Source organism: Canis lupus, chromosome 32, assembly GCF_011100685.1.
Source record: "Canis lupus familiaris isolate Mischka breed German Shepherd chromosome 32, alternate assembly UU_Cfam_GSD_1.0, whole genome shotgun sequence".
In the NCBI taxonomy this organism is placed as follows: Eukaryota; Metazoa; Chordata; class Mammalia; order Carnivora; family Canidae; genus Canis; species Canis lupus.
In genome coordinates, this window is record NC_049253.1 from 31,808,540 (window position 1) to 31,822,317 (window position 13,778).

General features: G+C 37.1%; 1 long non-coding RNA gene across 1 annotated transcript in view; it reads left to right on the forward strand.

The window, feature by feature from the left end:
- Positions 1–2,497: 2,497 nt before the first annotated feature.
- Positions 2,498–13,778, forward strand: part of LOC119867148 — a 33,779-nt gene continuing 22,498 nt past the window's right edge. The window contains exons 1-2 of the long non-coding RNA XR_005382551.1: positions 2,498–2,571; positions 2,724–2,753. This is a non-coding gene — a long non-coding RNA (uncharacterized LOC119867148). The remainder of the gene's footprint in view (positions 2,572–2,723; positions 2,754–13,778) is intronic.

Here is a 13,778-nt window from a genome sequence, read left to right on the forward strand (position 1 = left end):
CAAAGAAGACATGGAAATGGCCAAGAGGTATATGAAAAGGCGCTCAACATCACTAATTATGAGTGAAATGGAAACAAAAAACAATGAGATACTACCTCACACCTGTGAGGATGTCTATTATTAAAAAGACAAGAAATAACAAATGATGGCAAGGATGTGGAGAAAAGGAAACTCTTGTGCTTTGTTGATGGGAATGTAAATTGATATAGCCACTATGGAAAACAGTATGGAGGTTCCTCAAGAAATTAAAAATAGAACTACCATATGATCCAATTCAGAAAACTCACTTCTGCCTGTATATCCAAAAGAAACAAAATCATCTTGGAGATCTGTATTCCAATGTTTGTTGCAGTATTAGCCACAAAAGGCACGATATGGAAACAACTTAAGTGTCTGTTGATGGATGAATAGAAGAAAATAGGATTATTTTCTTGATTATGATATATATGTACATACATACATACGTATATAATAAAATATTATTAAGGCTTAAAAAAAAGAAATCTCTATCATTTGTGACAACTTAGATGAACCCGGAGGCATTATGCTAAGTGTAATAACTCAGAGAAAGAGAGACAAATACTGCACGGTATCACTTATGTATGGAATCTTAAAAAAAAAAAAAAGTTGAATTCAGAAACAGTAGAAAAGTCGTTGCCTGGAGCAGGAGAGTAGGAGAAATAGAGGTTAGTAAAAGGGCATAAACTTTCAGTAATGAGTAAAATCTGAGGTTCTAATGTAAAAAACATGGTGGCTAGAGTTGATAATGTCTTATTGGGTAACTGAAATTTGTTAAGAAAGTAAATGTAAACATTCTCCCCACCAAGCCCCTGCTGCCAAAAAAAGGTAACTTATGTGAGGTGATTGATGTGTTAATTAACTTGATGAGGGGAATCCTTTCACAATGTATATGTGTACTAAATCATCACAATGAGCACTTTAAATATCTTTCAGCTTTGTCAGTTATACCCTAATATAGTGGAAGAAAAGAATTGAAAGCAGGGATTTGAATAGATATTTGTATATACCTACTTTCATAGTAGCATTATTCATAGTAGTCAAAAGATAAAAGTAACCCAACTGTCCTCCAACGATGAATGGATAAACAAAATGTGGTGTATACATACAATAGAATATTGTCCAACCTTAAATAGGAAGGAAATTCTGACACATGCAACAACATGGAAAACCGTTATGCTAAGTAAAAAGGAAAAATATTGAATGATTACACTAATATGTGTTCCACAGAGGTCAAATTCATAGAGACAAAAGTAAAATAGTTTCCCAGGGATGAGGGTAGAGAGGAATAAGGAGTTGTTCAATGGGCATGGTCTTTCAGTTTTGAAGGATGAAAAGTTCTGGAAATGAATGATGGTAATGGTTGCATGACAATATGAATGTACTTAATGCCACTGAATTGTACACTTAAAAATGGTTGAAATGGTAAATTTTATGTTATGTACATTTTACTAAATTAAAAAAAGAAAAATAAAAAAAATAAAAGCAGCTGGTGTGAGAGGGGCTGTTTACCTCTCCTTTTTAGGCTTCACATTTGATTACCTTCATAGTGGCAAGGGACTGGCATACTTACTAGAGGGATAATGATAAGTGTGTGAGAAGAGCTGCACTTCGAGAACTGATGTTATTCATTTTTGTTTCTGAAGAGTGATCTTGTTCTGGGTATTCAATTGTCATCCATGTTATGGTAAAAATCTCTCCCCAGTGTGCTTAAAATTGATCATAACACTCAAACCCATCATGATATCTATCACTCTTGCCCTGACAAAATCTGCCCTTACAATATTATTAGAGAAAGTGGTGATTTTTAGATCTTTTGTTTTTTTTTGTTTCTTTTTTTCTCTCTTTCATTTGCCAACAAAAGAGTTGTCAAAAGTAATGTTTATAATAATTTAACGGATTATTTGCGTATTAGATATTAATCATTCTGCTGTGCCTAGGGCCCATGCTGGTGCTTTGCTGCTAGAACAGTGATTCTGATCTCAATTAGATTATGTCTCTCTCCTTTACCTCCCCATAAATCATTCCGGCAAACTGAAATTAACAGCTACTGGAGCGCATTAATAATCTGCCTCACACATTGGAAAATGCATTAGCCGGAACCCTCCCATCGCTCTGACTGTTAAGCACATCATTTTGTTTATGAAATATAAACATTTCATGGAAGAGCTCTCCCACATTTCTCTGGGCCTGTGACAGCTAAAATGATTGCACACAATTGCCAGTCAGTCATGCGCCCAAATAAAGTTTGTTTAAAGTCATGGTTCTGTGACTGCCCCATTTTCTCAGGCATTTAAAAACCTACATTTAAAAAAAAAAATCCCCTGTGATCATGAAAATAATAATAAAAATACTTTAAAATTGATACCTCACATGTCTACAGTCCTTTGCATAGTTTACAAAGCGCTTTCACTTTGTTTTGCCCGTGATCTAGTAGGATGCTATCATTATTCACATTTTATTTTCTCCTATAGGGAAACTAAGGCTGAGAGGTGATTTGATCAAGGTCACATAGCAAGCATTGGATGGAGGTCTAGAATCCAGGATTTGACTGTAAGTCTCATGTTCTTTTCAATGTTGTACATACTTTTACTATAAGCCACACTCTTTGTATGTCTATGTTTACTCTATTTCTGTATGTTAAATATGTAATGCAGCCAAGTGTCCTTTCCAGAGAGATAAGTGATCTGCCTCTGTTCTTGCAGATTAAAGAGCAGAATGAAGAAAAGGCGGAGGTAAATGGACCATTTTCTTTATTTTAATTTACTGCAATTATTTATTTCTTCTGTTCTATCCTGCTGCACAATTTAGTGATGATGTACACAGGCAGAGTAACATGGAGATCAGACATGTTTTAAACAGCAATTTTTACTCTATAAATAGCCTCTCTCGATGATTCAAGCACTCAAACACCCTCTTTACCTCAATAGCAAATCTCTTGGTCTTAATTTACTTTGATGACAGGAAAAGCCAGATGACAGTAAAGTTGATCTGTACTTTTTGTTGTTGTAATGCCCAAGCAGTCTTACTGTGAAGTTAAACTGATTACTAGTCAAGCAGTAGCTAAGATCATCAGAAATATTGACTGCTGTGTGTTTTGGTTGGTTTAATTGTGGCAGGTGAATGACAGTCTCAGCTACTGAAAGGAAGAAACAAAAATATAAGTATATTGGAATGGTAAAAAGATTTGTTGGCAATCCAAACTTCAGAGAGATTTGCATTTAAACCCGATTATTATTATATCTTATTGTTTCTAGACTCCTGACTAGTCCCAGAATTGTCACTTCCTAACTGTGTGCCTAACCTCTCCAAACTTCAATTTATCTTGAAAAAAAGGGATAATACGCAACCTATCTCAGACATAGTGTGAAGATCAAATGGGGAAAAGTATGTAAAAATGCATTGTAACTAGAAAATTCTTCAGGATTATATATCATTTTTAGCAATTATGTCATGGTTAAGCAGTTGAACAGATTCTCACAAGATGTATTTTTTTCTTCCTAAGGAGTTCAGATAGCTGAGAAAACATACAGTCTCTTGACAGGTTATTGACTGACGTTACAGCCACCTTTCTCCTTTTGTTTGAACCCTTCCAAAGATTCACTCATTCAGTTATTTGTTGAACAGAAACAAGAACCGAAGTGTCTTTTGTCTAAATCTCATAGTGTCACGAGTACATATTATAGGTTAATGTGCATATGATTAAGTTTGAATATTAACTTAAAAGGACAAAAATTTATTGATTGTAAGCCATAAAATCTTTGAGAACATGACCAGTATCACCAGTTGGTGATCTCAACACCCAGCACAGTATTTGGCCTGCAGTAGGCATGTAATATTTATTTCATGAGTTGAAAAAAAGTCATGCATTCCCATCATGCTTCCATTCCAAAAAACATTTTTCCATACTACCTTTTTTATATTGTTTTCAGCTTGGGCTTAAGGGTCACAGGAAAAAAAGAATAAACCTCAAAACCAAACCAGTTTCATTGGCTATGGCCAAACCAACGCTCTTATGCTAGCTTTATTCACAAGTCTTGACTACTAATGTCTTTGTTTTAAAGGAGATTGTCTAAAATAGTCCCTATACTTGTGGTGAGCATAGCATAAATGTATAGAGTTGAATCACTACACTGTACACCTGAAACTAATATAAGATTGTGTGTCATCTATATTCAAATAAAGAAATTAAAAAATATTTTGTCGACTCCTAAAAGGATTTGGATTTGTCATAGAGATCATATTCAGATAACTTTATAAAAGCTTTTTGATCACACATCCTAAACACATCTTGTAAATGTATGTATTTTTATCAGCATTTTCATTAAGGGAAAGAAATACCATGTAAGTGAGAGTGAGAATGAATTAAATTTTATTTTAAAAAATGAGCCTATCCCGGTGCATGGAGCCTGCTTCTCCCTCTGCCTGTGTCTCTGCCTCCCTCTCTCTCTCTGTGTGACTATCATAAATAAATAAAAATTAAAAAAAAATGAGCCTATTTAGACTTCCTTGAAATCTGTATGTTTTCAAATACATTGTAGAGCATGTGGAACATAATATCCTCATTGAGTGAAACTACAATGGTTCATTCCGTGAGTGCTTATTAAATATTATTCTGATCTTAATTATTTTCTTTTATGCCTCTGGACCCTGCAAAGAGTTACCATTGTGGTTTTCCAAAAGTCTTCAGTGGCCAGGTATTTAAGCTCTTTCATCTAATATTAATTTGGAAATAAATAATTACTTTTAAAATAATGCATGAAATTCAGTAATTTTTGCCTAATCTATGCTACTCTTCAAGCAATCTTTAATGAGTGCAATATAATAAAACAATAATTGAATTGGTAGTATATTTGTCATTCCTGTTAAAAGCTATTTCCTCCTCCTAGCAATAGGAGAGGGTCAATTTGGAAAGTGGGTATTAAGTATGCGTGATACATACAATATTGCACAGTACTGCCAAGTATCTTTTGGAGAAGCAGCTTCTATGCATGTGTAATAACCAATCTTTAAATGTCAAAGTTGCAGCCATTTTAAGAAAGAAATCCATATTTTGGACTAAATGTCATTTCAGATAACCACGCTATTTGAAAGCTCCATGAGGGTTTTAAAAAAGGAGAAAAAAGCCAGATCCCTGTAAGCTTTGACTTATTTATTTTTGCATTTCCATAACTTGATAATGACCAAACCAAACTTCCTAGAAAACTGAAAGCAAAATTGTGCTTTGAGCTGGGACCTGGTGATTCTTGTTTCACCCTGAAGGAAATCTTCAGTTTAGTTATAAATCCCTGAAAATCAGGTTTTATAATGGAAATGCTGAGAGGCTCTCTGCCATTTTAACAGCCAGAGCTAGGACTGCTTTAAAAGGATGTATATGCATATTATACGGGAGGTTGTCCCTTTTCTACCAGCAATAAAATATAATAGCAGTCATAGAAATTAGTTTCATATAGTGCATGTGGAACAAAGTTTACCTGTTTTTCTTTAGACTGACTTACCTACTAAGGAGGAGGAAACAAACTGTTTTCTTTTGTACCCAGGAATAAAACTCTATGGGCAGTGTCTGTGACTCTCCTGACTTGTTTTTATTTCATAGAGCATTTTATTAGATACCTAAAAATATCAATGCAGACTAGGACTCAGCGTCTTTTTTTCTTTGCTTTATTCAACAATAATTGCTTGGTATTTATGAATGAAAGCTTACATAATTTTTTCTTAGTGTACATTCAGTACAAGCCCATATACAATATGGCTCATATGTGTGGCAGATTTATGCACACTACATTTAAAGAGGAGGCCAGTCTAGTGACAGGGACTATTGACAGTGTGGAAAGGAAACTTCACATAGGGAGAGGATTTGACTTTTAAATGTATCAGCTCCTATTGCCCGACAACATAACTACTGTTTGCTTTTGTCTCCAAATTTTATTTAATATTGTAGAGAAAGATTCACTGTATTTTGGGACCGAAAAGAATTAAGAATCTGGTCAAGTAATGCTTTCCTTTAAAGATGGGAAATGGGAAAAAAAAACCCTATTATTTTTTATTTCTAGTACATCCCTTTTCCTTTTCAGAAGAGGCAATAAATCTTTGCTCCCCAAATGAACACAAAGGGGAAAAATAATGTTATGAGTGCCTACAACTTGTCAAATCAAATGTTAGTGAATCATATCTTTGAAGGAAATGATTTGCTGGAGAAGAGCTTCTTTTCTTTCTTTCTTTCTTTCTTTCTTTCTTTCTTTCTTTCTTTCTTTCTTTCTTTCTCTTTCTTTCTTTCTTTCTTTCTTTCTTTCTTTCTTTCTTTCTTTCTTTCTTTCTTTCTTTCTTTCTTTCTTTCTTTCTTTCTTTCTTTCTCTTCTCTACCCCCTCCTTCCTTCCTCCCTCCCTCCCTTTCTTTTTCTATCCTGCTTGTTTTAAGGGACTGCAGAATAACAGTCATCAATTGTCATGTTGTTTATGAATGTCATACTTCTCCCCCTCCCCGGTCTTCTAACATATAGACAATGCTTGGGGATTACAGACAAGTGGCTTCTTGGGGGAGTTAGGAACAGGCATAATGACTGCGTGATACTGGCTGTGTGCCATGTATCTTTATGATGTCTCTAGAATCTTGTGCCTTCTGAGCAGAAAACAAAGTCATGATGGGACTTGGTATATTTTCCCCTTTATTACTTCATGAACATTATCTTCATTAACTAAATAACATAACCCATTACTTCAAATGGTCCAAGATATGGGGACTTATATGCTTTGAAATTCAATTTTTCCATTTCCTTGCAATGCAGACAACCCATTTTATTTTTTCATAAAGAAAGGGATGCCTGAAGGTGAATGATGGATGAATCTTAAATGGGTGGTGTCCAGTTTGAAAAAGCACCTGGAAGTTGGGCTGTTTCACTGCATTCCTACAGATGTTTATTATTACTTAGCATTCATACAGCACTTGGTATTTGCAAAGGGTTTCGCACTCATTTTTATAAGCTATTCTTCATACCGATCCTGAGGGGCAGGTTCATTTTCCTCAATATGTGGCTGAAGAGACTTGGCAGAGGAATAATTAGCCTATTGCATTAAGGCGTATGCCACCCTAAAATCTGCAGGGTGTAGGACTGGGTACTCTACATCATTGTATTATTAGGGTGTATTGGCAAGTGCTTATTTTCATAGTTGAATTTACTCATAAAGAATATTTTAATTTTACTAAGGCACAGCTTCCAGGAAAGGAAAGGTTGATAAATTGGATATTGTACTATGGCAAAGAAGGCATCATTTCCTTGGAATATTCAAGGATCTCAGATATTTAATGCTTTACTTCGAGCTTAAAGAGTACTGGGAAACAATGTAGCTGAAACAGGTTTTAAAGCACATCATCCGGGATCCCTGGGTGGCGCAGCGGTTTGGCGCCTGCCTTTGGCCCAGGGCGCGATCCTGGAGACCCGGGATCGAATCCCACGTCGGGCTCCCGGTGCATGGGGCCTGCTTCTCCCTCGGCCTGTGTCTCTGCCTCTCTCTCTCTCTCTGTGACTATCATAAAAAAAAAAAAAAAAAAGCACATCATCCTTTTATCTCCCCACTCTCCTTGTTTCCCCCCACCTTTTTTCTTCTTTCCCTATTTCTCTCTCTTTCCAGTCATTACCTTGTGGTTTGAACCAAATCATTAATTCCTCATTTCTAAAATGTTGTAAAGTCCTGCCTGAGGTAGCCCTGGTAAAATGCCTGGTAGGTTTATTGGCACACAGTAAATTGACATGTCTCATTATGTTGGTGATATTATGCGTTCTAGGATCAGTGTTATTTTCAAATTTCTGGTCCAAATTAGGCTTTAAGCAACAATGTGTATGCAAGATTTACACAAAAATAAATGGAAGACAGGGTGACCATCCTGGTAGCTTCCTTTTCAGTTATCTAGGTGATTTAGGCAAAAATCACTGCTAGACATTTCCATGAATTAATATATTTTGGGGGTGGAGGTGGTTTTCTAGAGAGAGGAAGGCTGAATTACCTTTGGCATTATGGAGTAAAGAATGAAGTCTGGATGTGAAGCAAGCATCTTATAATGCGGCTTCTAATACATCCATTGCTTTTCTGTCCATACATTCAGCATAAATTTTATCAAGTGGCCATTGATCAGTACTTACTTTTCCTTCTCCCAATCCACACTGTAACAGGAAGCTTTTGAGAAATGACCTACAATTTATGATGCTTTATCAATGTTTTTACTCACTATGGAGGAAAGTGTGAGGAACATATTTCATGATGAAGTGGGTTTCTAGTTAACAGGACAAAATGAAAGCAAAGTCATAGATCAGTGTAGTATGTCAAGCATGGAAAGGATTCAATTTATTGTAAATAATACCCAAGTTGCAAAAGAAATACAGCAACAGAAATCAGTTTATTCCTATATGTGAAAAAGGAAAATTACCAGTAAGAGGTAATAGGCTCCATTAATCCCTTGACAGAAATTCGTATTGTTTGTGCTTATCCCCTTGGGAGATCAAGGACTCTATCTGTCTTTGGGATTTTAGAAGGGGGGCAAACATATTAGACTTCCTGTGGCAAAGTTGTAATAACTAGCACCTTTACATTCAAAACATTTTGATATACTTTCGTATATCGCAGAGCATTCTGACATTTATGATATGTTTCCCAAAGACTGGCTTCAAGTCTGTGTGCACTGGAATCTTCCATAGAGTAACTTAAAAAGTAAGATTTTCTGACCCCATGATAGTACTATCAAATTTACATTGTAAACATCCACATAATGCTTATTTCTAGGATTGCTAGCTACATTTAGCAAACAAACAAAAAACCCACAGAAAACCCCAGGATACTGGGGCACCTGGGTGGCTCAGTCAGTTAAGCAGCTGCCTTCAGCTCAGGTCATGATCTTGGAGTTTAAAAAAACCCAGGATACTCAGTTCAATTTGAATTTCAGACAAACAACATTTACTTCTTAAAAGATTTTATTTATTTATCTGACATAGAGAGAGCACAGCAAGGGGAGCAGGAGAGGGAGAAGCAGACTCCCTGTTGAGCAAGGGAGCCCGGTCCAGGGCTCAATTCCAGGACCCTAAGATCATGACCTGACTGAGCCACCCAGGTGCCCCCAAACAATATTTTAAAGGATAAGTATATCCCATGTAATTTTTGGAACTTATTTGTACTAAATACTATTGTTGATCTGAAATTCAAATAGAGCTGAGCATCCTGTCTTTTATTTGGCAATCTAATTTTAGACACGTTGAGGTTTGAGAAATACTGATTTAGGGGGTTTCCCTATATTCTGAACTAGTGCAAAGCTCTGGCTCCAGCTGAAAACTTTTTGGGAAGATGAAGAGTGGCAGGGTTTTTTGCTGATCTGACCCTGACTGCCTCAGCAGCTTTGTAAACTCCTAAAGTGTGCACACATGGGGTCAATGAAGCCTTGCCTATCCTGTTTTACAAGGCAAGTATTTTCCCACAGGAAAATCGACAACTTTAGAAAATCTGAGTGTTATCAGCACATACCCCATTATCTTTTTAAACCTTGTCCTTTCAGTGTTGGGTGGGGTTAAGTGTGGGGGGGAGGGATGGACAGATGCTTCCTAGATGGACATTTCCCTACTTTCTTTGAGAATCTAGGATGATTTTTCTAAGTGTTGGGCTACACAATTTGCTAACTTTGTTCAGTTCTTTCCATGGTAGGGAAGTGAAGTTAATTTCTTGGTAAAATCAGGGTATATCTTTTCAAGGAAAGTTAACAGGACAAAATGAAAGCAATTTTAGAATTTGGAATTTTGGAATCTTTGTGCAAGTTCTAGTTTCTTTTAGAAGAGAATCAGGTTAAAAATTTTTTTTAAAATATCTGTCACAATTTAAAGAATCTTTCAGGCCAAAAAGTGTGCATGGTTATGAGAAAGTGATTTCCCTGGGATATCTATGCTCATGGGATGTTCTCTCTCTTCAAGAGCCTGCCATGTAACTCTGTAGGAATGAGGGCATCTTTTTACTGGGTTTGTATGATATGTGCTTGAAAACATATGTTGTGACTGGACTTTAGGAGAGTTCAATAACGTCTGCTCCATGGTGGGTTCAAGAACATTGATAGAACATTCCTTCTTTCGACCTCATTTTATTACAATTTCTTTCTAGTATAAGGGAAGAGTTTTCATTGATTTTGACTGGCTAGGAGCATATTTCTAATTTACATCTCCTGAGTTTACAATTCACTGCAAAAAAGCTCAGATAAAGTGGAAGCAAACAGAGCCTGCTGGAGAAACCCTCAGCATGAATAATATACTGTTTACCTTAATGAAAGTGCTATCAGAGGCAGGAGGGCTGACTCTTTTGTTGTTGCTAAACACAAGCAGTCTGAAACCTGAAGGAATAATTGCTGCTCCATGTTCTGTCTGAACCTTTCCTAATAATTTCAATTCTATTGACTTTTTTTGGCCTTTTAACCAAGCTATCAGCTTTCTAGACAGCTTTGCCTCCATTTCTAGAAATCTATACCCTATGGAAAGAGTGAGTGGCCCAAGACATTTTATAAACCTTACTTCATTAATCCTTTTCATAGCTGCGAGAGGTAAAACATCTATAAGTCCTAATGGTCCCAATTTTCACGTATGAAGAACAAGGTACAGAAAAGCCATTAAATGACATAGAAGCAGAGAGTTCTGAAAAATGAACAGACTTCATACATTTATCTGTGGTTGTTAATTATAAGCATTGGGTGGCTCTAGTACTAGGTAACCTGTGAATAAAATAAAACTACCCCTTTCCTGGAAAATCTATAATATATTATGAGATTTCTTTTAGAGTCTGTATTCTTATCATGTTAGACTGATGCACGGAAACCAAGGTCTGCCCTCAACATTGCACAAGTACTTTGACTTTCTCAAACTTAGGTGCTACGCTATCATAAGACGTTTATATCGCAGCTCTGGTGAGATGAGGGTTTATAGCCAAATGACCTAATCTTTCTTTGTGTTTCTTGGTCTGATCCAGGGGCTTTTAGAACCTAAATGATCAACCATTGTAAAGTCTTTTCTATCATTTGGATCCATTGGTGGGATGGCAAATATTTTCCAGGTTAAGACAGATATCCTCTGAAACTCAGACCCCTTTGATCTAAAAGTCACAAGTAAAATAGTGGATTGGGTATTGGTGATAATATACTATGAAACTGGTGAAAAGAATAGAAATGGAGAGGGTTGCATAAAGCCATGTGAATAAGGTGACACATGAGCCCTTCATCTCTGGAGGTTTGCAGCACACGAGTCTCACAGCAAGAGATAGTTTAGGTGGGAGATATATGTGTCAACAACTTTTACTACTTTTACTCCTTAGTGGTAAAATTAGAGGACTTTTACTACTTAGTGGTAAAATAAGAAGGGTTAACGGTTGAGTTGCAGAGAAGGTCACTCACTATTAGCTGAGTCTTCTGAACTCTGCTGTGTTTATTGTCTAAGGAAGAGACCTGTGTCTATTAGACACCTTTTGGGGAAGAGTGACAGGTCAGATTAGATGGGCTTGAGAGAGAGAGAGAGAGGAGTGGAGGACTAGATAGAGGAAAATGGAGAAGGCAGGCTGTGTGCAGGCCCAGCTAGATTTATTTTAGTACTTATAAATAAAAACATGAGCAGAGCCTGTCTGCAGAATTATTTACAGAAGAATTTTAAGCTACGGGCCCTTTCCAGGCTAAGCAGTGAATGCTAAAGTTTATGATGCAGAATGACTTTGGCTACTGTGGCCCCAATTTGGACAAATCTGCCATTAACACCAGCATGGCAGTTATTTTACTGGGGGTGACAGATTGTGAGGTAGGGAGAGTAATTCAGACTATTACCCAGGTGAAGGCATGAAAGCTCAGTGATATATGAAGACCACTTAAATTCATTGTATCTTGTACATCACATCTTTGATAGATTATAGCTGTGGCATTAAAATGGAAATGGTTTCTCTGAGGCCTGACAGGGGCTGGGGTGACCTGTGACCTCCCTCTGAGGAATGTGACTGACCGAATTATCAGTTAAGAGAAAAATCTACGGGGAATAGACTCACAGTGATGGCGAATTCACCATGCATATATATCTATATTTTTTAAACCTTTGGTTTGATTGAAAGCCTCAGTACTCAAACCTTGTTTCCACCTCCTATCCTTTGCCCTCCCCCAGTGCGCCCTCCCCAACCCGTGCTAACTTTCCCAGCTCAGATTTCATACGGCAAGGCTCCTAATATTGATTGAAAAATTGTTATTAGAGATAGTAGGCCTCCTGCACACTGCCTACTGATTTAATTTGGAAAACATTTAATTTTATGAAGCGGTAAATGATGGTGCCACGCTCCCCTGTGTTAGGGAGCAGCTGGCTCTTTACCTCCTCACCCGCCCAAGTCCCAGGTGTCCTCTTGGCAATCATGTGCTCCCTTCCCCTTTGCTTAACAAGTTATTTCAATTTCTAAACGAAGGCTGAACAAGAGAAAGACAACATGCAAATTGAGAGCCAAGCCGCCATTCACACGTGAAAAAGTTCCCCTGGAATTCCCTCAACTCAGCCCACCCCCCTTCTCTGCATCTGTCATGAAAAAAACAGAGCCCTTGTTCTCCTCAGATTGTTTTCACCAATGACCTGACACCACCATCTATAATTAATTACATCATTTACATTAGACTATTGACTAAACAAATACATAAATCATAGGCAGAGTCAATAGGTGCAGACATATTTAATCATGTTCTAAATAATGATTACTGCTCCCATAATGCAATAATTATTTTCAGCAGCTGACTTGAATTAATCTTCTGTCAGTGTGCCATCTGAAAAAAACAGAGACGAAGATGAAGAAGGCAATCTGATGATGGAGGAGCTGTTCCGTTTCTCTGGGTGTCTCTCCTTTTCATTTTTCCCTGCAGGCACCCTCTCTGTTCTTCCCTTTTTCTGTGATCCCTTCTCTACTTCTTTTTTCCTTTTGCTCTACTTTTCATGTCCCCCATTGTCTTTTCCCTTATTCATGCCCATGCCTCATACTTTGTCCTTTTTGCCACCTGTCTCTGTTGGTTTTTCTCTCTATCCCTCACACATAAGTTCCCCATTCTTTTGTCTTTCCATTTGCCATAGGGCTAGATGGTGACCATGGTGGCATCTAGTCCCTTTTTGTAGTCTCTGCCCGCTGCCCCAAGCTGCCTGCCTTTCCATCACCTTCATTTCTGAATCTCCAAGGACAGTTTAAATGTGAAAGACTCAAAGAACCAGTTTTCTTAATAATTTACCCAGATTAGATTTTCTTTCTCTTCTGTTTGACAGCTTTTCCTAAATCATTTTTTTTAGTTTGGAATGGCAAATTGATTAAAGAGGTGGGGGTAGTTTTTTTTTTTTTAAGATTTTATTTATTTATTTGACAGAGTGTATAAACAGGGGGAGTGGCAGAGAGGGGGAAGCAGAGAGGGAGAGGGACAGAGAGAAGCAGGCTCCCTGCTGAGCAGGGAGCATGATGTGGAACTCGATCCCAGGACCTTGAGATCATGACCTGAGCTGAAGACAGATGGTTAGCTGACTGAGCTACTCAGGTACTCTGGTGGGGGTATAGTTATAACATAGGACTACTCTACAAATATATTACTCATAATTTTTAGACTAATTTAGAATCAGAGAAGAGAATAAATCAGTGTTTATCAGTATACATTTTTTTTCTTTTAGCTTAGAAACAAAATCAACTCTCTGAAGTATTTTATGGGACAGAGCATACTATGGTTAGCAGGTATTTGCAAATAAAATAATGCC